The 24,879-nt window shown below is 46.3% G+C and overlaps 1 protein-coding gene across 1 annotated transcript in view; it reads right to left on the reverse strand.

Annotated features, from left to right (window-relative positions):
• The window catches only part of SLC8A1 (solute carrier family 8 member A1), a 124,783-nt gene extending 106,859 nt beyond the window's left edge, over nt 1-17,924 (reverse strand). The window contains exons 1-2 of the mRNA XM_059468239.1: nt 17,866-17,924; nt 1,766-1,868 (exon numbers count right to left, since the gene is read on the reverse strand). The gene's annotated coding sequence lies outside the window, so the exon portion shown is untranslated. The remainder of the gene's footprint in view (nt 1-1,765; nt 1,869-17,865) is intronic.
• Nucleotides 17,925-24,879: the final 6,955 nt, after the last annotated feature.

Genomic DNA, 24,879 nt, shown 5'->3' on the forward strand with positions numbered 1-24,879 from the left:
CCATCTGCTCCCTTCAGGAGGGAGAGAGCCCTGGGGAGGATGGAGAGAAGGGAAACGTGTGTGTGTGTGTCTGTGTGTGTCTGTGTGTGTGTCTGTGTGTGTCTGTGTGTCTGTGTGTGTCTCTGTGTCTCTGTCCGTGTGTCCGTGTGTGTGTGTGCCTGCGTGTGTCTGTGTGTCCGTGTCTGTATGTGTGTGTGTCTTTGTGTGTGTGTGTGTCTGTGTGTGTGTGTGTCCATGCGTGTCCATGTGTGTCTGTGTGTCTGTGTGTGTACAAGGAGTGCCTTGCCGTGTCTGTCCCCATGCCCCACAGTGTTGCCCGTGGCAGCTGTGGGGAGGCAGGAGGTCAGGAGCATCCCAAGGGGCCCTGGGTTGACGTTCACCCCCCTCTCACATCCTCAGAGCTGTGGCCAGGGTCAGCAGGGGATGTGGGGTGACAGGCAAGGAGCATATGGGTCAGCTGGGACCCTCATGGCAGCTGGCTCAGCCCCTGAGCCCACAGAGTCCCCTGTCCCCACAGGAGGGTCCTGCAGGAAGGCAGCAGCCTGGCACAGCAGGACTTGCTGCACCTCAGGCTGACCAACGTGTCCTTCCTGTGGGCAATTCCCCTTTCACCATGCCTGAATGACTCCTCCACCCTTCGCTGGCTCCAGCAAGGAGCAGATGAACCCATTGTCCCACCCTCCAGGCAAAACTCTGTGACTTTGGGAACTTAAAATAGGACCAGAGCTAATAGCTCACACACTGGTGTGCAAGTTCCCAGCGACCTTGATGAACCCTCTGTGCCCAGATCCCCAGGTGCAACAAGAACTGTGGGCAAGCAGAGACATTGTTCTAGCTCCTGCACCCTCTTGCACAGCAACCCAGAATTTTACCTGTCAATTTCATTTGTGCTTTTCTTACTTGCTTTCAAAAAAAAAATAAAATTTTTTAAAGATTTTTGCACCACTGTGTCTTTCAGCAGAATTGGAAAACTACATTTCTCTGTTCAACATGAGGGGTAGGACATGGACACTGTCACAAAACTCCTTTGTGAAGCACTTTGTGATGAGCTGGCCAACCAACAAACCAGTTACTTATAATTAGTGTTGCAGCAGTTATGGGTGTTATTTAGTTTTGGTCTCACTCTAAGAGGTGAGATTGCCTGTATATGGAATGAAAGGCATTTCCATATAGGAATTTGGTTTAGAAAACACCACGATTTTGTGCCCAATAGCTAACTCTGATTTTCTGCCTCACCTCTTTTGATTTAAAACTCTTTAGAGGAGGGATAAGTTTGCATCCGGCCATGTGTGGTACTTTGATGGTACTAAATTCTTCCAGCAGGGCCATTGATATAAAATGAGCTTGGCTAAATGTGCAGCATGTCCAGTGCTGTGCTGGGCTCAGGAGCTGAGCAGGGCAGTGGATGTGGATCAGTGGCATTTGGTGTGGCAGGGGCTGCAGGATGCAAGGCACTGCCCAAGCTGGCATGGCAAAAGGATAATGTGAACAGCAGAAATTGGCATGGGTGCAGCAAACACAGTCCCTGCTGGTGCATTTCACCCTGCACACTGAAATCCAATCACTGCGCCGGTAAGCAGTGGAACTCAAATTTTAGTCATGGAGTTCTCCCTAAAACTCCCTAATTGCCTCAGTAATGTTGCTGACCTACTTCCCAGCTCTCTCAGTGAATGCAGTACCCAGCTCCTCTGGATCACCAGGGCCGTGCTGATGGCATGCACTGGTGAGCTGCCCTCTGAAGAGCCAGGCTCTCCTCCAAACTCACCTCTCTCTGCAGCTTGCAGTGGTGCTCCTGTCTCCAGTGCCTCCTGCTGAGCCCCTCAGAAAGGCTGCTTCAGCTGAGGGATTTTTGTGACATTCCAGGGGAGCTGGAGAAAACAAAGAGTTGGTCAGTGTTGGTGGTGATGCTCATCAGTCCAGGAGCCCTTTGTAGCCACCCAGCCCTAATGGCACTGGGACAGAAAAGGCAAAGCAGCACTATCCCATCTGAACATGGAGCAGCTTTGATCTGGCTGCTTCAAAAGTGACTGGTTAGGAAGAACATGAGGCTGGGAGGCTTGGAGAAGATGTGCCCCACTCCCTGGTCCCTCACACACCCCTTTCCAGGCACATTTAGACCTTAATTTCCTACAGTCTCCAAGAGAAAGATGGAGATGGGCTCTGAAGGAAAGGGTGGAAGTGAGGGAGTGGGAGAGACAGTGAGTCCAGTTGCTGAGAGGAGGTGCAGTGTTCCAGCACTGCTTCCCACTGCAGTGGCCATGCTGCACCCTGCTCTTTCTCAGCCAAGCTAGCTGGAGTGGTGGCTGTCACAGAATGGAGCTCTGCATGGGCTGTGAGATCTGCTGGGCGAGCTGAGCAAACCCTCCTGCTCTCTGCCTGGTGCTCCAGGCAAAAACCCAACAGGACCGCTCATGTCCTGACACAGCAAGTTCTGTCACCGTGGGGGCACATCTGTGCTTCAGCACTCCAGACTGCAGCCTGCTCTGGGCTGGGAGAGGCAGCTGCTTGCTCCAGCCACCTCTACCTGCCTGCCACTCCTTGCAGCCATGCAGGAGACCACCTGCCACTGCAGCCATGCAGGAGAGCACCCGCCACTGCAGCCATACAGGAGAGCACCTGCCACTGCAGCCATGCAGGAGAGCACCTGCCACTGCAGCCATGCGAGATAGCACTTGCCACTGCAGCCATGGTTGCAAGATAGCACCTGCCACTGCAGCCATGCAAGAGAGCACCTGCCACTGCAGCCATGGTTGCAAGATAGCACCTGCCACTGCAGCCATGCAAGACAGCACCTGCCACTGCAGCCATGCAGGAGAGCACCTGCCACTGCAGCCCTGCTTACAGCACAGGTTCCTCCTCTCCAAATCATGGAGATTCTCATGCCAGTAGTAGGGAGCGGCTCATTCATTCCCTCATTCATTCATGCCCACCCACAGCTCTCCCCGACAGCAGCCTGCATCCCTCTGCAGTTGCTGGAGGAGGTTTCTGGGTATTGTCTGCATGTGCAGAGCACAAAGGCAATTCCTCCTCGCAAAGAATCGGGTTAGTGGGCTGTGGAGCCCTGAGCACAGGACAGAACAGTGCAGGCCAATTCTCTGTGCTGTGCCTTGTGAAAAAAGACATCTGAACTGCTGCACAGTTTAGGGGAGGGGGACACAAAGCCTCAGGCACTTTTTGCTTGAAAAAATTCTGCCTTGTATTCCCTGTCAGAGACAAGAGGTCAGGACAATGCTCAGCCCAGCCAAAGCATGTTCATCTCCGAGGAGCTGTCCTACCACCCTTTCTTGTCCCTCTTTGGAGCATCTCCTCAGTGGAATGCTTTGATCTCAGATGATGCTGGGATAACCAGTGAGCCTGCTTTGGCTGGTTATCTCTGGCCATGGTTTTCCTCGAGTCCCTCCTCAGGAGGTGCCAGAGAGGTCCTGCAGAAGCAGATGGGTTGTCACCTCTGCTTGCCATCCATCTGCCTTTGCTCCTTACTGCAGCAGGCTTGAGCATGCGCTCCCTGAACATTCTCTGGCTCTCCAATGCGTGTTCTTGGCAGAGACCTGGAGATCCCTGGAGAGTGGTGTTTCTAAAAAAGATGCTTAGAAACATCCTTTCCAGCAATTTGAGCACTTCCTTTCACTGACACCTTCAAACCAGCCTTTGCTGTTGGGAGGATAAATCAGGCCTTTAGAAATGTGGCAGATGGGGTGGGACACAGCAGTGAGTAGGAAGGGCAATTTTGTGTGCTGGACATCAATATATTTCTCTTTGAGCTCTCTAGATAGTGCCTCTGTAGTTGTTTCCAAGCACCTGGTGCAGTCTGAGCCCTGATGGTCCCGTGGAGATCTGATTGAACCACCGTTGTCCATCAGCCAGCCAGGGGGCTTGGATGTGAAAGGTGTCTCCTGCCCTGGAAAGATGAGAGTACAGACTGCACCCTGGGGAGGAGGCAGGGTTTGATGGAATGTTTGGGCACACCTGTGAAAAACGGGCTGTGTGTGATTTGCTGTCCCTGCCCTGCTTTGAGAGTCTCCAGAGGTAAATGGAGAAACCAAGCTTGTGCCCCTTTAGAGCTTCACCCCAGATATTTGCTCTGTGCTGTGTTTTATGCACATTTAAACAATAAATCCAGAGCATAGCATTTAACAGCTTGGGAGAGAGCTTTCCTGGAAGAAGCATTGACTGGCCAAATTTTGCAGAGCCCTGCTTATGTGTAACAGACACAAAAGTACAATTGCACTGGAAACCACCTGCTGCATGGGGACTGAAAGGAGTAGTTAGAGGGGCTGGATTTGAATTTAGGAAGCTTGGAAATGGGGAGAGTTGCACATATTTTGCAAACATCTAAGCTGAAAAACAAGATGCTTGTTCTTCTCTTCAAATTCTGCTTCACAGTCGTACTTTTCTTTGTGGAAAAAACTGGTTTTCTGGTCACCAGGAATGTACAGGAAAACTTCAATATGTGCACAGAATGACTTCAGCAGCTGGGCTGATTGAGAGAGATGTACAAGGTGCAAACTGTCTCCTCACTCTTCTCAGAGGGGTGGAAACAAAAAAGCCTCCTGGCAGCTGTCAGTTGTCTCAGCAGCAGTGCATGCTAACACCAGCATCTCACTCCCACTTCTCAGGCAAAAACCAGCTCCAAGCTGGAGTCACTGAATCACTGGAAAATGAGGGGCCAGATGTCCCCTGCTGAACTGGCCGTCCCTTAGCATCTTTCCCTAGCAGAACCATGACACCAATGAAGTTTTGTTTTGCTGTTCAAGCCTTCAGACCGCAGGGACTCAAAATGCAGATGCAAGGTTGACTGAAATTTGTTTCCCAGTGAAAGCCACAGCCCAGCGACTCTGCTGCTTCCCTGCAAAGGGCCATGGATGTGCAGTGTGCCAGCTCTGGGGTAGCACTGCCATCAGATAGGCATTAGCAGTCTCCAGCTGACACTCCAGCCCTCTTCACCACCATCCCAAGGCCTGGAAAAATTTTGGTTGAAAAAAAAAATCCCCCATAAGTACAGAATTATAAAGTAACAAATAACATGTTCTCTGGATTTGTCTTCTGCTCTTGAACCCTCGAGTTTGGTGCTTTCCAATTTACTTGGCAACCATAAGCAAGTTAAAAAAACCAGAAGAGTGTTGAAATAGTAATCACACGACTCCAGGAGCTGGGATTTCCAGAAAAACAGAAATTACCACGTGGCATCGTCTGGGAGCTGTGTCCTGCAAACTGGGGATTGTGAGGCTTCCCCAGTAGCTCTGGCCCTATTCCTCCTTTGATCCATGAGCAGGGTTCCCATAGTTACCAGTGGGAGCACAAGGCAAATCAGATGTAGAGCATGGTTCTGGCTGTGGCTCCTGGTTGTGAAAGTAATTTGGCCTCCTCTGTATCATCTGTTTGCCAGCCTTCAGCAAGGCTGGGTATTCCAGGGCAAATGGCCTTTTTTGTTAAAAGTGAGATGTGGCTGGCCTGAGCTGCACAAAGCACTGTATTGATATTTTATTTATGTCTTCTAGATCAAGAGGGCTGGAGGAACACCTTGCAAAAGCCAGGCCCATTAGATGAGAGGCTGTGCAATGATTTCTCCTGAAGGGAAATTTTATTCTCTGTAGTGGGCTTTGATCTCTATCTGCTGTCCTTGAGGGTGGTCAGAAATGTCCCCCGACTTCTTGGTGCTTTCATTGAAGGTGGTCAGAAATGTTCCCTGACTCCTTCCTTGCTGCTTTGCCTTTACCAAGCTCTGCTTTGTTTCACCTCCAAGTGGCCTTGCCTGGCAGGTGTCCCTCCAGCACAGAAGAGCTCTGCCAGAGATGAGTCCTCGAGTCCTGGGGACAGAGGGACATGTTGTCTGCTGTTATCAGTCAGTTTTAGCCACAAGGACCCATGTGGTTGGAATTTCTGTGCTCCTTGGACTTCCCAAGGCACCTTGCAGAAATCCCGTGTCCTTGCTCCTGGTTGACTTTCCCCCTGGGACAGCTGAGACAGCAGCTGGGTTCTCTTCCCAGTTTCCTTCCCCACAGTTCAGTCTGCTGGCCAGGGACTCACACTGGTGCATGCACAGATTTTGCTGTTTGGGCACAGTCTGCTCCAGTTCTTCTGGTTTTGTCTGAAGATGGATGAACCAAAAATGCTCATCCTCTCTATGCTGCCTGCTCAGGCAGTAGTGAGCAGAAATCACTGCTGCATGCCCTAAATGTAGGAATTGAAGCCTTGCATGTAAAGAGAATTTACAAAAAAAAAAAAAAAAAAAAGGGAAAATGAAACAAGAAGCAAGAAAGAAAACCACACGTAACTTCCTGATTGCTTAGTGGTTATGAGGTTGGGGGTTTTGCTGGACACTTTGGAGATATGAAACTGCACCATTTGTAAGACTGGATTCTCCTTTCAAATTTGCATTCTCTCGTGTGCTGTTTCCCCCTTGAAACTTCAAACATGGCCTGTTTAAAAGCTGCCCTGAATGCTTTTATCATGTCTTTGTGGATTGTGATGATGCTTTAAAATGATTGAAGATGCTTCTTTGCCACTTGCCTTATGGTTAGAAATCCCCAAGTCCCTTAAGGAAATCTTCTGCTCTTAAGGGAAGCTGTACCCAGCTTCTCTGAGATCTGTTTTGGTTCTGAGGCTTTTGCTGGTGTGTTTGGTAGGGCAGTGTCTTACAGGCCTGATGGGAATCCATGCTTTCCTTTTTCACTCAGCTCCCTTCCATGTGCACCTCAGTCACTCAGAACCTTTCTGCCCCTGCACCTCAAGATACCAGCGTGGTGTTTTGTTCATTGTGCCAGGGCTGCTAGCAGTACCTGGATTTTATTTGCCACCAGTGGATTCCAGAGTTCACAGCTGTATTTATATGGCCAGTGGCATCAGGGAAGCAGACAACAGCTGCATAAGAAATAAGAAGGGTGAGAGGTCTCGAAGACATGATTCAAGAGGAAACATTGCAGGAATGCAAACTGACAAGTCAAGAGGAGACATATATCCTTGCACATCTGAAAGAGTGGATGCTTTACATTCCTCCTGTGGACATGATAAGAAGTCAGGGGGTTAAACCATATGGCAGGGACACCGAAGTTTGGCACAAGGAAAAACTTTCCATAGCCATGAGAGGAATGGTGTGGGCAGATGGGCTGTATGTATAGAGGGAGTAGTGTGTCTTTTATCACTGAAAAGTTTTAAGATCAGGATGACCAAACCTCAGATCAGGTGTAGGTGACCTAGTTCTCAACATCATTTCAGCAGAAAAATTTGAGAGATGAACAATCAGAAGACAGTGAGCACATCACAAAGAGAACACCAAGGTTGTGATTAGGCTGAAAGGAAAGAAGATGTGCCTTTAGGCTTGGGACAAAAATTTGGTGTTTTTGAAGAGTCAGAACTTTGGAAATTAGTCCATGCTGGGAGAACATAGCTAAGTCTAGGTGGCAAAACTATCCAATTTCACCCAACCTGGGAGCAGACCGACCTTCATTGCAGCATGGCAGCCAATTTCCTGGGGGGATGAGTCACTTAGCTCACAGGACACCAGGGAAGAGAGCTGACTGCTGCTCTGGAGCCCATGGTGTATCCACTGGTGTTTTGTCCTATCAAGGTTTGTCCAGGCTATTGTGGTTTAGTAATGGTATCCCACAGTTTAATACTCCACTAAAGCCACGTGCTGCTCCCACTCCCCCTTCCAACTCAAATGGCAAAGATCATGGGCTGAGATGAGAACAATTTACTGGAAACAGCAGAGAGATAAGAAAATGAATGGTAACAGCAACACTATTAATTTTAAAAGTGTACAGAAGAGAGAGAGTGATTCACATGCCAATATGCTCATGAGAAAGCCATTTTTTTTGCCCAGGCAGATAGTGATAGAACAATGCTGGTTGTTTTAAACTAAAAGAGAAGAGATTTAGATTAGATGCTAACAAGAAATCCTTTACTGTGAGGGTGGTGAGGCACTGGAACATGTTGCCCAGAGAAGCTGTGGATGCCCCATCCTTGGAAGTGTTCCTGGCCATGTTGGATGGGGCTCTGAGCCAACTGGTGTTGTGGAAGGTGTCCCTATCCATAGCAGGGGGGTTGGAACTGGTTGATGATCTTTCAACTCCCTTCTAACCCAAACCATGCTGTGATTTTATGATTCTATGAAAATAATATCTTTTGTTAAGCCTGATTTATGGCTGTCTAACAACATGAAATAAAGATATGAGAAGGCTACCAGGACCTGCAGATTGTAAGAAGAGGGGTAATGCACATGCAGCTGACTATGTCTGATCAGTGGCTGCACTGACTAGACAGCAGCAGGAAAAATGGAAAGAGAAACATTGCTGATAACAAAGGCAGGGCACCAGCTTAATCACTGGCTTGTCTGGGGGAGAGGGACTGGACAAAGAAGCAGAACCCAGGAAGAAAAAAAGAGGCAAAACCAAAGTGTGAGGTAAAGGAAGTGACACAGCCAGACTGATCTGGGGCCTTTGGTCAGCTGTGTGCTGAACTATGGCAACGTGACAAATGAGCAACTGTGGTGGGTTTGGTGTTGGCCAGTTGCTATTGTGCTCACTGGAATGTACTTACTCGTTTCTTATTGTGGGATAGGACTGGGAGAAAGGTAAAGTAGGTTTAAAACTTTAAAGGGGTATAAAGAAAAATTTATTACTAGTAACTAAGAGTCATAAGAATTAGAACAAAACTTTTAGGGCACTTCTCCTCACAACTTTTTCTTTCCTAATGACAATGTAAAGAAAGGATGCCTAAAGTTTCAGATACTTTAGTACTTTTAGAATAGTCTTTCTTCAGTTTGCTTAGGGAGAGAAGTCTTTTTTGTTAATGTTATGGAGACTTCTCCACAAGAAAACAGTTCTTTTGTGGCTCTTAATTTTCATGAATAGCAGCAGCCCAGGGAGATTTGTAATCATGAAATCCCTCCCATTTTCTGTAAGCTTTTCTTACAGCTATATTTACGGCTTATGCCAACTTATGGGGTATTGTTTTAGTGTTTAAAGGTAAAACTTCTCATTATCTATCTCTGAAATAATTTTCATCTTTAGGAACAGAGATCTTCTTCTCTTTCTTGGGGTTACAGGACCTTCATTACTCTTCTCTCTTTCTTTGTTCAAACTTCTCATAGGATTACACTTAGTTTAATATTTGCTTACTTTAGCATGGAGGCCTTTGTTTGATATCTATGATTTGAACACTTTTATTTCCTTATACCTTCATGCATTGTAAGGAAAAAGAGTCTTTCTTCCTGTTTTTACAAGAGGATTTTACCTTAAAACTAAAGGCATTTCTTCATCCTTCTTATCTGGGACTTGACTTCTTCTTTACTGACTTCAGTGTTTTTATATTGTTCTTCCACATGTCTAGATTTTATTGTTTTCTCCCACTCAAAAGAAGATTGAAGCACTAAAAAAAGTTAATGTCTCACCCAGGGCTTACAAATAGTCACTTAACCCTAGCTGGGCTCAGTACCTTACAGATCAAAGTTACAACTAAAGAAAAGTAACAAAGATCTTAGTAACTAAACTAAAACTCAGCAGTAACACTCTAAAGAAAGAAGCTGACAACTTCTCCTCTCCCTTTACTCAGCAACTAATAAGAAAAACCCAGCAAGTGCTCACAGCAGGGGCTGCTCAGCCTAACCTAACCAAAACAAGGGCTGGGCCAGCCACGTTACTTTTTTACCAACCAGAAAAAAAAGGAAAAAATTCACAGGTTTCTTCCATCTTTAACGTGTATTTTTCACAAAAGCATATACAACTTCTTAGTAGTTCAAACAGATTGTCAACTGCACAAAAACTTTACATTATAATCCATAAATACTTCCCGTACAAAACCACCATGGCAGCGTAGGTGTGAAGCTGTACCTGAAGTCAGCCAGGTCACCAACATCTGCCACACCCAGCACACCCCCAGCTCCTCAGAGAGCCTGACTCAGCACAGGCCTTCCCTGCAGATGGCTTTGTGTGCCCAAGACCCTGCTGAAGTGCAGTGTCTGCATGAGACACTGCCACAAAGGAAGGGACATGCGTCAAATGACATCCACGCCAAAGGCAAGAAATGAAGTTACAACTCAGGATGAAGGCAGGGAGTCTGTGCTGGAGAAACATCAACTTTATTAAGGTTAGAGCCTTCAAGCTTGTCTTGCTGTGTGATTTTCAGTAAGCTGCATACATCAAGGCATGTTTCAAGATAAGCAGAATGTGTTTCAAAGAGAAGTATGTTAAAATTTGGCATGTTCTTATCAACAGGGACAGAAAATATCTAGAAAACATTGGTAGTGGCACAGCTTGTAATGCCTACAACCTTGTCTTGTTTTGCAGCAATCTTCTAGGTCTGTGCCTCAAGGCATGCTCAAAATAGTCTGCCTGGTTAGTTTTAAGGTAAGAACATTGAAATTAAGGGTAAGAGGCTGAATACTTTTTTAGTTCATTATTGTAGAGGTACATCTTCAGGCATTTTAACACCTTAAGGCCCTTTCCAGGTACACATGAAGATGGTGCACAAATAGACAGACTTGTCCTGGCCTCTAAAAATGCAATGACTCTCACTAAATTATGGATCCTCAGGTGGGTCTTTGGTGATTTATTTTGGAGGTTTTAAGCATCTAAAAAAGGTCTGAGTAATTTTTCTAAAATAGTCATTATTTGTCCTGACTCCTAACTGGTGATTGACAACTTAACAGACAAACCATTGCCCACTAAGCAGATTTTCAGTGGCAAGCAGTATGAAGATTTCTCTTCTCTGACAACGAAAGGTTCACATCCCACACACACTACTCTCCTTCACATGATCCCCACACACATCTCCATGGTCCTTGTACACACCCACAGCAGAGAACCTTCAAGATTAACTCTTTTGTCAAGATTAATTTGGACACATGTCACACTTCAGGGGAAGGGTGAGGTTATCAGCAAGGCTCTAAAAAACTCTAAGTGTCAGTTACTCTTGCTCTCAAAACTTCACTTTGGATCACATCAACTCAAGCCAAAAGGCAAATCTCTCAGTTATCAAGAAAGATGCTTTGTGGAGCATCTCTTTTCTTCAACCAGTGGCTAAAAAAGTAGGATCACAGAATGTTTTAGGTTGAAAAGGCCTCTAGGATCATGAGTCCAATTGTTAACCTAACACACCAAAGTCCACCACTAAACCATGTCCCCCAGCTGCCACATCTACACGTCTTTTCAATACCTTCAGCAATGGTGATTCCACCACTTCCTAAATAAATAAACAGGACTCGTCCTGATACTGAGGCCTGGGGAACACCCCTAGTGACAAGAGAAACTTTTTAATGTGTTTGTTTTCCAAGCAGTGCTGTGGGCTAAGCCCAGGATAGAACACAAGGAACGCAAGGACACTGTGGTGCTGGACCTTGTTGGGTTAAACCTTTGAGTGATGTAGCCAGAGAGTGAAGTGAGGACACCTCTCACAGCTGCATGTCTCTCTTTTTGCAGTATATTTCTCATGAATTAAGGCTACCAAGGAGATTTGGAAAACATACTAGGATTCCACAAATAATTGGTTCATCAGCGACTTGGAAAAACATGCATAGGAAGTAAATGCTGGAAGTTAAAATTATTTCCTTGCTCAGGACAGAGCTTCTGCCCTATGCATGTGGCTTACATCTGAAAGATGTCACAGCAGGCAACAGAGCAGCAGTAAACATCACTGTTGTGGCCACTCAATAAAAGCGGGGACCTGCTTATCCAGATAAAGAGAGGGCAATCCCCAACATCTGTCTTGCTCCCGAACTGGGTGTTTTTCCTGGCGAATGCTTTCAGAGCCCTGCTTTAAGTAGCAATGTTCTAGATCTGTGAGTTCATCTTGAAATAATAGTTGGCAGCCCAAAGCCATGTAACGTTTAGCATGCTTTAAAGGACCATATGGAATAAGTTACACTGGAGTAAAACAAACACCAGTCTCTCACATCCAGTGTTATTGTTAACAACTTACTGGGCTCTGTGTGTTTTTCAGCAGCGAGGATGACTCACTAAATAACAGGATAATACCATGGATCACTAGCATGTTGTGGTCTGTGGCCACAGGAAGGCTTTACTTTTATTGTGTACATGTTGGCAGTCTCAGCACAGCAGCAGCAAATCCAGAAGTTTATTGCTGCGTCTCGGGCAGAAGCATAAGATCTCCGCTTGGAGCCTTTCCGTAAGCCAAAGAAATAACACAGGCTAATTCTCCTGTCCTGCTTGCCAGGCTGCAGCTAAAGTAGTGAGCTGGGAATCAGAGGCTGGGAAAGGAGTTGTCACCTTGGATTTGCTTCCTTGCTCCAGCGTGTGGATGTGGCAAACGCGGATGCTGGGAGGGGGCTCTATCAAGGAGATGGGATCCCCATTCCTAGACTGAAGCCTGAATGCATGGCTCCCTCTTAGAAACAGCTGTCAAACCAAGTGGGTTTGGAAGGGTGAAGCGGTTGTAGGGCAAGAGATACATTCCACAAAACCCCAGGCCCCTGCAGAAACCCTGAGGGTGGTGAGGGCTGCCTTAGGTGGACATGCACATCCCATCAGCTGCTTCATGACTCCTCCATAACTTCTGTGCCTGAGGCTGAAACCATGCCCAAGTCTCTGTGGGCCCCTTCATCACCTCCACTGAGCTCATGTGTTGTCCTTTGATTCCTAAGGCTTGTCGAGATGGGAGATCTCCCTGTAGCCCGGGAGACCTCGGTACCTGCAGGGGTGTAGTAGCCAGAAGGGGACATGGTTGGGACTGGAAGGTTATTCCATACCCCCTCACATCACTGCCAGGAGACGGGGGAAGGGAAACTGTCCTGGGCACAAGGGGTTCCTCCTGATGGAGAAAATGTGGCTGGGGGAGCCATCAGATACTGCTGTTATCAGGGGGGTGGTTCTATGTGAATTGTTTCTTTCCTTATCTCCGCTGACATTCAGTATTATTGCTGTTATTGTTCACTCTCTTATCCCATTGCTGTTTCCAGTAAATTGTCCTTATCTCGACCTGTGATCTTTGCCTTTTGTGCCTCCAGCTGGAGGGGAGAGGGAGCAGCACAGAGTGATTTTAGTGGCTGTATTAAACTGGGGAATACCATTCCTAAACCACAACAAGGGAGCATTTCCTGTGTGTTTCCAAGAGGGACTCAAGGAAACCTTTGCCTGAAGGGACATAGAAAGGCAGCAACAGTTTTGCAGGTTCCATTCCTGCACTTTCCATGTTTTGTTATTTTTACATTTTCCTCTATTTTTCCTGCTTTTTCTTATATAAGAGGGCAAAAAACTCCAAACTGATGTTCCAGTGAAAGAAGGAACATTTCCCTGGAAGAGCAGGAAATGATGCGTGGTAGTGTCATGCAGGATCAGTCTGTAACCTCCAGGGCACACTGTGGTCTGTGGGATAACCTGGGAAATACCACAGGGACAAAACTTCTGGTGAAACTCATCCTGAGCAGAGCTTGAGAGCCCTGGGGGACTGATGGCAAGAAAAGGATTTTATATACTATTCAGTACACTTTATTCCTGTGGGGAGTAAAGCAACCCAAGTGCTGAATCTCCTGCTTGGCAGGGGAAAATCTATACCTGAACAGCTCTCTGTGGCAAAAGTTCCTAAGCATTTGTGCTTTTTTGTTATTTAGAGAAAAGTTATTAATCATTGTTAAGCTGAGTGGAATCCAAACTGGTCTTCCCACTGTACGTGTACCCAATACTCACATTTTGCAGAATATCAATTCTGTTAGCATTTTCCTTCTCCTATGCCCACCTTTCTGCATAAATAAACTGATGTGGAATCCTCCAGAGTGAAATCTTCTCTTCCCTCTTCCCTCTTCCCTCTTCCCTCTTCCTTCTCTTCTCTTCTCTTCTCTTCTCTTCTCTTCTCTTCTCTTCTCTTCTCTTCTCTTCTCTTCTCTTCTCTTCTCTTCTCTTCTCTCTCTTCTCTTTCTCTTCTCTTCTCTTCTCTTCTCTTCTCTCTCTCTCTTCTCTTCTCTCTCTCTCTCTCTTCTCTTCTCTTCTCTTCTCTCTTCTCTCTCTTCTCTTCTCTTCTCTTCTCTTCTCTTCTCTTCTCTTCTCTTCTCTCTCTTCTCTTCTCTCTCTTCTCTTCTCTTTCTCTGTACTCTTCTCTTCTCTTCTCTTCTTCTCTCTTCTCTTCTCTTCTCTTCTCTTCTCTTCTCTTCTCTTCTCTTCTCTTCTCTTCTCTTCTCTTCTCTTCTCTTCTCTTCTTCTCTTCTCTTCTCTTCTCTTCTCTTCTCTCTTCTCTTCTCTTCTCTTCTCTTCTCTTCTCTTCTCTCTTCTCTTCTCTTCTCTTCTTCTTTTTCTCTTCTCTCTCTCTTCTCTTCTCTCTCCCTCTCCCTCTCCCCTCTCCCTCTCCCTCTCCCTCTCCCTCTCCCTCTCCCTCTCCCTCTCCCTCTCCCTTCCCTCTCCCTCCTCCCTCTCCCATGTCTCTGGAAAGACTCAGCTAGAGACATCACAAATGGAAACCTGCATTTTATGATAGCAACGTCAGAGTTCAGCATTCCAAGGATTTGGGAAAGATCCTAAAAACAAACATCCCAAACTCAGGAGGAAGTTCAGCATTAAATATAAGAGAAATCCAAATATATTGAAGAATGGAAATCAAAATAACTTAAGCTTTGCCCTGCAGTGACCCCGTGCAATGAGAATACATTTATGATTAGATAACAGTGATGGTTGGAGCCCTAAATAGGAATAAACTGAGTTTTGAAGACGTCCAGATTTACTGCATTGTTGCTGTTTTTCCCCTATATGCTGCCAGAATAATAGTGAGCTTCCCAAAGGATCAGCTCTGGAATGAATGTCCACTCATAAATTCTCTGCTTTACTTGTAAATTGTCAGAAAACACCACCACTACTAAAAGCTGTCATGTTGTTTCCTCTTCCTGTAAGAATAGGAAGATTATGTTTTTGTGAGAAAACCAAAGAAGAGAGCTGGCCCATTTTCAGATTTTTTTGAAGAGACCTCAATTCCTGGACCAAATCAGATGTCAATGTGGCAAATGGGGTCTGCAGGTTTCTAGGCTGGGAGCAAGGCAGAGCCACTGCACACAGCCCATTTTGCTAGGACATGGGCAGGAATGTGTATCTGGCCAGAGAAGTGGATCAGTCTGTCAGTGTGTCCTCAGAATGTGCTCCAATCTTCTGACTTCCTAGAGAAAAGACAGAGATGGTGTCCAACCATCATCCTTCCATAAAAACATTGAGGTGTCTGGAGGAGGAGAATGTGCAGTGTGCTTACTTCAAGTCAGAGCCAGTTTGCAAAATCCTTACTGAGTGAATTCAGGGTGTAGCTCTCCTTGCTGATTTCTCTTTGGAGATGCTCTCTTCCTGGGCACCCTGTACACCACAAAGGTGGTTGGTTTTGCCTCCTCACACAAAATCTGAATTCAGGACTAACTGTGGATTGCCTGGTGCAAAGACTTTCTTCAGATGTGTTCTCTGAAACCCAGGTGTGTTTTGGCTTTGTTTGTTTTAAAGCCACTAAGGTGTCTTTAAAGACCACAAGCCACCAGTGCATCTAGAACTCCTGTGTGCCTTGGCTCCTTTCATGAGACACAGAACAAATTCCTGCTCCTTCCAGGTGCCACCGGGGCGAGGACAGCAGCACTAGGCACAGGGCTCAGCTGTGCCCTTGATCCTTCACTGCCGGTGTATGTGCTGCCCCCGAGTGAGCCGTGCTGAGGCTGATGGTGAGGAAGAGCAGAGCTCCCCCTTCCCTCTCTCCTGCTGCACTCTCGAGAGGATGGAGCGTGGGAGGACCTCGGGCGGGATGCTCGGAGGCTGCAGCGCTCCCAATGACGAGTCCCTGGTGAAAGATGTTAGTGATACCATCACCGATGCTCCTGGGGCTCTTTGTGCTCACGCTGGGGTCTCTCAGTGACATCCCACCCGCTGCACACAGGGGGATGAACACATCCCAGCGGTACCCGGGATAATCGATAGTAAATATTTACAGCAGCCAGCGCACTGATAACAGCAATAAGTATTACAGATAACACTAATGCCTGCAAATGCTCCTGACAGAGGGAGGGGGGGCACAAAGGGCAGTCTGCCTCGGGGCTGGCAACCAAGAGATGACTCATGCCACCAGGGCTTTGTCTGCCAGGCCTCACTGCCCCAGGCCCTGCACCGAATGGAAACAGCAAATTAAATAAGCTTTCCCAGCTTTTCCAGCTTAATCCTGCCATCCTGCTCCTGGCCTGCCCAGCACAGCTGTCGGGTAACACCACACACGGATCAGCTGGTCTTTGTGTCTTTTGGGGAAGGGAAAGCTCTCAGTCTGGGGAAGGGAGGTGGGGAGAAAAAGGAAAAATTGAGGAAGAAATTTTTTATATCAGCATATTTATATTCACATTTATATTCACCGCAACCTATGAACCAGGACCATATGCAATAGAAAATGGAAGCAATCTGAGTAAGAATGAAATGCAGAAATGTTATTTCATAGCATTAGCAGCTAAAAGGTTTATTGGTTAGTGACTCACTAGCAATTTAAAAGCTATCTATTGACCCCAATTATTTAAAGATTGATTTCTGTCTTAGCATTCCTGCAGGCAGGTGGCACGCGTTTAAAAGGTACCTCTCAAAAGAATCAAAGTTTGCCTAGCACAGACAAAGGAAACCAGACAAAGACAATATGTGTATTTCAGTGAGGGTGAAAGCTGAGGAAAGTGGGAATATCTGTGGAGATGTTGGCCAAATAAGGGAAGATTAGGGCATTGGCCCTTTCAACTACAGACTCTACTATGGGGTTACAAGCAAACACTTCCATTATGTTCCTCTTATGTGAGGACAAGGGAAGGCATTTTCATTCATGAGTGGAAATGTTTATGACATTTGTGGTCTAGTGATTTCCCTTTACAATCATCCTTCATATCTCTGGAAATCTCTTACAATTTCAGTAATACTCCTGATATTATTTTCAGTTCTTTCTGTATAATTTCACTTCACCTGCTCTGATGGTTTTTTCCAGTCTATTAACCACCTGAAAAATGACAATACTTTACCTAGAACTTTGCAGTGGGACTATGAATACAACATTGTAACACCTGAAAACACATGAAATGTTAACTCAAAGCCATTCACTAGCATTTATAGAAAAACATAATGTTTAACTGTACCACCATATACCAGCCAGATTTTAAGCCATGGCTATAAAAAGCTTTTTTTGTGTTCTTTTTAACAAAATACTTGCAGAAGAAAGCCTCTCTGCCAAGGCTATGCTCTGTTTTTGTGACAGTGCCCAATTCCCAGAGCTGACACATTTCTGTGCTAGTTTGAAGGAGACCTATTACTTCAGTACTTTGGAAATATTCACAACAGCACACAGCTGTTTTCGCTGGAGCTGGCTTTCACAACACTGTAATGGCAGTTAAACTGAACCAAAAATCCTTGCACAGGATGTAATCAACCTCAAATCTACAGAGAAATATTGGGAAACTGCCTTTAAGTGCCAAGAAAAACAACAGTCGTTTACAACGAGCTCTTCCTAATGTCCAGTCAGCTCAACCCAAGTGAAACATGTTTCTCAAAACGAAAGTAGCACAGAGCAGGGAAGAAAAAGCCCTTGACTTTTGAAATGAATTTTTTAAAATAGAAACACAGAGAGACTCTGACACTGGCAACCGCCACTGATCCTTCCTGCCCACTGAAGCTCTATCGTCACCCAGTCTGTGAATCCACTTCTTGAGTGATAAAACTTTTGTTTTCCAACATTTTTCTCCGGCCTCCTTCAGACCCTTGGAAAGTTCCTGTCCCTCCAGCGGCAGGGCTGTTACATGTCATGTTTCCTACTCAGAGAGCTTAACCATTATGCAGATCTTGGAGCCATCCCATCGCCCCAGATTTACGGCTTTTCCCAGGATGTCAGTCCAACCAAATCCCCAGGTGTTCCCAAGAAATGCCTGAGTCGCTCTTCACTTACCCCAGCCGAGGCTCAGCAGTTGTGGGTCATGCAGAATGGAAAAAAGCCCTCATATGATAGTGTCTCTATATTTACCAGAAAGAAAGGAGCTGGGGTGCTTGTCCTTTAAGTGTCTCTAAAGATGGTTTGCATAGCTGGATCTCAGCTTATCTATGCTTTTCTGCTTTCGCTTCCATACATGGATCTGTTCCCAACAGTAACTCCAAGCTGTCGAAAAGGAGCTATCTGGCAGCTTTCAGCTTCATCTGACACGTAAATGAGCGCGAATAAATAATTACATTTGCTGCCGTCTCTCCTTTTTTTTTTTTTAATTGCACCTCAGGACACCTTTTCTTTTTTTCCTTCTCCCCACATAAACATTTTGCTATTTTTCCCAAAGTTATTCCTAGGGGAAAGCAAACAGAAATGACCCAGGCAGATTTTGCTCTCCCCTTCCCGCAGGCTCACATAATTTCATTCTCATAAATATATTTTTTTTTTTTTTCCATTTGCTTTGCTTATAGGTCAGAGTTTTGCATGTTTGCTACTTGGAATCATGTCAAAGCAATATACATCATGTCTGTAGCAAAGGAAGGTTAAAAGTCAAATTTTTGGAGAGAGAGAATACAGCTGAGCCACGTGACTGCTCCCAGATTAGCAGCAGTAGCAGGAGTAAGCATTCCTCTGATATTACAGTAGCCACCGTGGGACATGCCTGAAACTCTGAAGAGAGAAGCTGCAGTTTGGAAGCTTCCTGCAGATCTATTTATGAATAAATCACTCCTTGCTCTTTTCCCTATCTTTCTAGGTACTTTCCTGCTTCCTCGATTTCAGTTTCAGAAAGGGCTGATAAAGGACAAAAATGGGAGGCAGCCCTGTGGCACAGGTCAGGAAAGAACTCATATAATTACCCTTAACTCTGCCCTTTGTAATCTTTGCTGTGCAAATGGAAATGTTAAGGGCTCCAGTGAAAGGGAAACACTAAATAAATGTCTTTATTATTGTTTGTTATAGTGGCAGCTGAGAGTAGAAAAGATATTAGTGAGCTAATCAATTTCTTCATAGTCAGCTCTCTGGATGAAAGAAAAGTGGTAAAAGTCACATTCAGAGAGACTTAAGATATCAAAGGCTGAAGTAGGTACCCCTATTCAGGCACTTGCATGGAAAATGGCATCCTCAAACATGGTGGCTTTGATTCATTGCAGGAGATGGAAATTCCTTGTATATTCCCACACACCAATGACCTTGACTGTTTGAGATTTTTCCTAAACATCTGTTGAACACCAGGCGGAAGAAAAGTTTTTAAAAGAGCTCACCAGCTCCACCTTTACAATTAATGATAAACTACATTTTCTACATTAACAAATTGCCCAAGTAGAAATGCCTCTTCAAGCGTCATATTTGACTCCTGCTGTTTGCTGTCTCAGAAAGTGGAGGGAATGTGCATGGGAGTGTGTGTGTAAATGGGGATCTGAGGAAATTCCCAGCATCTCCCCAGCATCCAGAGCAGACAGCTTCCCTGGGAGCACATCCCAGAGCAAACTGAAGGCCAATGGAAGCATGCAACAGGCAGCAAAAGGAGTCTTTTGGAAAAGATTAGTAGTTACAAAGGAGACCCTGCAGTTTTCAGTACATTTTCCAAGTGGCTGTATTGCGTAGAGACCCCTGTTGTCTGGGGTTGTGCAGAGGGATGGGATGAGAAAAATTCCTTCTGGAAATCTGCCCTGGAGTTTCTCCAGCCTTTCAAGAGCAGGAGCCAAGCTGATCCTAGGAAGGTGCTTGAACAGGAATATCACCATTGCATGTTAGACACACCTGGTGACTCAGGAGGTCTGTGCTCTAATGCAAATGAGAACATGATTCAGCAAAGTGTTTAAATTCCTGTTTAATTTTAAATATTGAATAATGCTTCTGATTCCTCTGGGGTTACTCATGTGATTTTCATTCTATGCTTTACTAGGTTGCCCACATATGGACATGAAGCTGCCATGAAGCAGCACAAGAAATAAACAAGGTTTGGCACTCACACGTGAGTGTATTTGCATTTCACAAACGTCTTGACTTTAGGTATTGCTCCTAGCAGGTCTAAAGGCCAACAAAAAATGGGCTAAGATGAGAAAAACCTCAGTACATTGCATGTGTCCTCCTTTCCATGAGGGAAATGTTGAAAACCACAGGTGTCTGTGGTTTTCAGTGCCAAAGAAAAACCTAGGTGGCTCTGAGAATAACATGACAAAGCTGCACTCAGAATTTCAGTAGCTACAAGGACAAGGGAGTAGGCTGTTTTCTGGCTTTGATCTGCCTTTTGGCACAGTGGCCTTGTCACCCTCCAGATGGGTGACACCATCCCCTTTAAACTCTGCTCCCCACAGAGAGAGGCCAAAGAGCTTCTCAGATTTTCCATGAGAGGTTTTTCCATTCTTCCCTGCTGGGAGAGGTGAAGTCTGTATCAGGGTGGTGATAAGGTGAAAGGCATTTTCCTGAAGCAAAAGAAAGAGCAGACAGCAGTGTTGCCAAGCACCGAGAGGGCCTCAGGGAGATGGAAATAAAGCACCTTTGACCTCTGTGCCCACTGCCTTCCCTCCTCCTCCCCAGAACAAGCAGACCAGGGGGATAAAGTCCATCTTTGTGGTGAGACATGCAGGGGACATCAGCAGCTCTGCCAGGTTTGGAACCAGCTGGGCTTGCAGGAATGCTGGTGGATGCAGGGCCGGACCAGGACCCGTGTCTGTGCCAGGCGAGGGTGGTGGGGTTCATCTGCTGAAGCCTGGAGAGCCCCCCAACACCTGAGTCCCATCCCAGAGCCTCCCCAGGCTCTTCCATAGCATTTAGATGTTTATTGTCCAGGATTGTGCTCCAGGAGGCTGAGCTTTTTTTGTGCTCTTTGTCCTCTCTGCCTGCCGCTACCAACGCTGTAGCCACAAAATGAAAGCAGGCCTTGGTCCTCAGAAACACGTGTGCTCTTCCCCAGGCTGTGTGCTGCAGTTTGGAGCCACCAAAGAGGTGTTGAAGTGTCTTTTATGAATATCAATGTGGATTTCGTAAGAGTGATTTAAATATAGCTGCCTGCTTTCCTGGGAGACCCTGTAGCTGTATTCTCACTGCAGCAAAGGCTGCACCATCTGCCCAGCATTCACAGCCGCTTCCCAGAGACCGCCAGGGACTTGTCATCCTGCATTTGCCTTGCACAGGGCTCCAAAATGAAGGCTTTCTGGGGAAAAGGGATGGATGGGCAGGCTTCAGCACATTCAGATGTGTAGCTCAGGTGCATTTATGTGGCATTATGCACAGGGAAAGCTGGACACAGCTCTGAGCAACCTGATCTAATGTGGAAGCCAGCCCAGCCCTGAGCAGGGGCTGGACCTCCAGAGGTCCCTTACAGCCTTAATTATCCTGTGGTTCAGTGAGAAATTCAGTTCAGGATATAACCATATGGTAGAGGAGTAGCAAGGAAATCTGAACTCCTAGGGCACCTGTGACATTTTCTGTCTTCCTCTTGTTTCTTGTGGCTACCTTCAAGCTCTTTGAGTGTGGTTCAGCTCTTTTTCCACATCCATGGCTTTTTTCCAGTGTTGTTTGAACCTTACTGCTCTGCAAGTGAAAATCCACTACTTACCCCCTTTTTTTTTTTTTTAAAGCACAGTGATTAAAATGCAGTTGGGCCTGTGCCCAGGTAAAGCACAAGAAAGTCAGGCAGTCATTCTTTCCTTGTGTTAAGTATGTAAAGTTTTGCAAGCAAATAAGACTTTTTTCTGTTTAGGGTAAGCAAATATGCCTTGAACCTGGGGAGTGTCCAATTCTCAGTGATTGTTTATTTCACCAAGGCATAAATTACTGTGCCTTCAGGACAAAGCTAATAGAAAAAATGCTAATTAGTGCTGGTCAAAAATTTTCCAGTGGAACATTTTTCTGTCAGAAACTCTCCTGATTAGTCAAAGTTGAAATGTTCCAGTGGAACATGTTGATTTTGCTGAGCCTCAAATGCCACGGGGTGAGCTGAGGTGGGGTGGGAGCGAGGAAAGAGGGAATCCATCAAAACCCTCTTGCTAATTCCCTGACAATTCATCTGCTTGGCTGCCAGCCTTGTGGCACTGAGGATCAGAGTTTGGGGCAGTCTGCCATGCAGAAAACGTGCTGAGGAACAAGTTGTGAAAATCCCCTTTTCCTGGATGGGAGCTGTAAATACAGAAGTCAGGGAGCCTCTCTCACCTCCCCAGCTCCCTTCCACTGGACACCAGCCTGGGAACATGCTTGCAGAATGGCATATCAGCATTCCCAGATGAGATACCTCAGGCAGCTGAGTCAGACCTTCTCCTCAGCTTATAAAAGAGAAGGCATGAATTTTGTTCTGGGCTTTCTGCTGGGAGGAAAGGACGAGCTGCTCTGATATTATCAGTGTTCATTTGAACTTGGGCTTCTGCAGGTGCAGTTTTTCCAGCTGTGACATGCCAAATCCACATGCAGTGCTTTTTTATATCTCACACTTCCTTGTGTTCTGACAGAGCTGGCTCTGCAGGTGGAGAGATGAGGATCACAGCACTGTGATATTCACAAATTCAGAAACAGCTACATGGGCTTCAATTTGCATGGAACTTTGAGGGCTCTATGGCCAAACAGGAGCTGAAAACCCCATGAGCTTGGGTCTGGTGGTCCCAGCTCACTCCAGACCTGCTCTGCTGGCCTTGGGGCCAGACATGCCACCAGCAGCATGTTTGGATGGTGCCTGCACCAGTCCGTGTTTGCTCCTGGCTCTGCTTGTGCCTGCTCACTCCTTGGCTTCCCTCCTGCTGGAACCAGCCCAGCTCTTTGGCCTTCTCCATCTCCCCCTTCCAAAAACACCCCTGGGGCCGGGCACCAGCTCCTAAGGGCGGTGGTCATGACATTCCCTTGGGCAGGACCCCCTCTTCAGATCCCAGAGCTGGCAGAACGTGGCTCTAATGCTGATCAGAGTATTGCGGGAACCAGGACTGAGGATACTCTGAATTGCTCAGCATTAATATTTGATGCATTTCAATATTTAAAGAGCTAAGATAATTTAAGAAACACTGTCACTTTTTAAAATTATTTGTAGGCAACTTATAATGGAGCAAAATCCACTTGGAATGAACAATATTTTGGCTAGGGGAGATGTATGGCTCAGACAGCTGCCTACATTTATTTAAAGCATCAGAGAAATTACAATTTTGAAATTCTCTGCTAGAAACCTCAGGTCTCAACAGGCCAGACTCCCAGCCAGCAGAAGCAAGCAGAGGATCCAGACAATGTTTTAGCACTGGATGTGCGCAACAATTTTGTTGAAAGTTTTGCCTTTGGAAAAAAAAAAAAAAAAAAAAAAAAGAAAAAAAAAAAGTAAAGAGACAGAGGGTTTCCCTAAGAGTTTTGCTTTCAGTGAAAATATTTGGGTTGTCATCTGAAACTCGAAAACCACATCTGGAAAAAAAAATGAACTGCTGGTTGCCGAGCAAGGAGAAAAAATCCTCCTGCCTTTTTCCCTTGTTTTTTTTTTTTTTTTTTTTTTTAATTTTATTTTTAATTTGTTTGCCTAGAGCTGGCTGTTGTGAGGGGCTGCAGCCACGTACACCTGATCAGGCGCTGATAGCCCCGTCATTTGCCTGATAAAAGCCTCTGAGGCTGCTCGGAGCTGTGACAGGAGCATCATCTCCCTCCCATATCACATCGCTGCCCGGAGCACAGGGCAGCGGGACGGTGGCACCATTCAAACGCCACCAAACCGAGCTGCTTTATGTAACACAATCTGCTTCAAAAGAACCCAACGCACCACGGAAACTATGCGAGGCAAGCCAAGAAACCCTGGTACAATAGCACAAACAGAGACAAACAGTCTGTAAAGGACAGCACACTTGGTTACCAGCGAGGGAACATTCTGCATTAAACAGTCCCTTTGTTTCTCATTTTCTCATCGTGATCAAGGGAGATCTGCAAACACGACATCAAAAGATCAGCCTAGGAGAAAAAATTCATACCTGCAGTGGGTCTTGGCAAACAGGAGCTGCTGGTTGTACAGTGCACAGGAATTTTGTCCAGCTGCCCTTGAGGGGCCTGGGGAGAATCACCACACTTTTATTTTCTTCCCTAACCACCCCTGTGGTCTAAGCCACTTCTTCACCTTCCTCCTCTCTGGTTCTCCTGTGTGCTGCCCAAACACCACCCTGTGCTCTGAAATTCATAGAACCGTGGGGTCACAGAATATGTGGAGTTGGAAGAGACCCATCAGGGTCATCGAGTCCAGCTCCTGGCCCTGCACAGGACACTCCAGGGGTCACACCCTGTGCTTGACATTGTTGTCCAAATACTTCTTGAGCCCTGTCAGGCTTGGTGCTGTGAGCACTGCCCTGGGCAGTCTGTTCCAGTGCCCAGCCACCCTCCAGGTGAAGAAACTTTTCCTGATATCCAACACAGACCTCCCCTGACTCAGCTGCATGCCTTTTCCTCAAGTCCTGTCATTGGTCACCAGAGAGAAGAAATCAGTACCTGCCCCTCCACCTGCTCCAGTGAGGATGTTGAAGACCCCACTGAGGTTTCCACTCCTCTTTTCCAGGCTGAACAGACCAAGCGACCTCAGCCACTCCTCACACGGCTTCCTTCACCATCCCTGTGCCGTCCCTTGGACACTCTCTAATGGCTTCATGTCTTTTTTATACCATGGCACCCAGACCTGCCCCCAGCACTCGAGGTGAGGCTGCCCCAGTGCAGAGCAGAGCGGGACAATCCCCTCCCTTGCCTGGCTGGGGCTGCTGTCCCTGATGTCCCCAGGACACAGGTCACCCTCCTGGCTGCCAGGGCACTGCTGGCTCATGTTCACCTTGCCATGGACCAGGATCCCCAGGTCCCTTTCCATGGCACTGCTCTCCAGCCTCTCATTCCCCAGGCTGTACATCCAGGGCTGCCCCATCCCACGTTCAGAATCCATCACTTGCCCTTGTTAAACTTCATACAGTTGGTGATTGCCCATCTCTCTGAAATGTCTAATTTGTATGAGTCTGGGTAATTAAAGAAAATAATTCTCAACCTGCA

Source organism: Ammospiza nelsoni, chromosome 3 (assembly GCF_027579445.1).
Source record: "Ammospiza nelsoni isolate bAmmNel1 chromosome 3, bAmmNel1.pri, whole genome shotgun sequence".
Taxonomy (NCBI): domain Eukaryota; kingdom Metazoa; phylum Chordata; class Aves; order Passeriformes; family Passerellidae; genus Ammospiza; species Ammospiza nelsoni.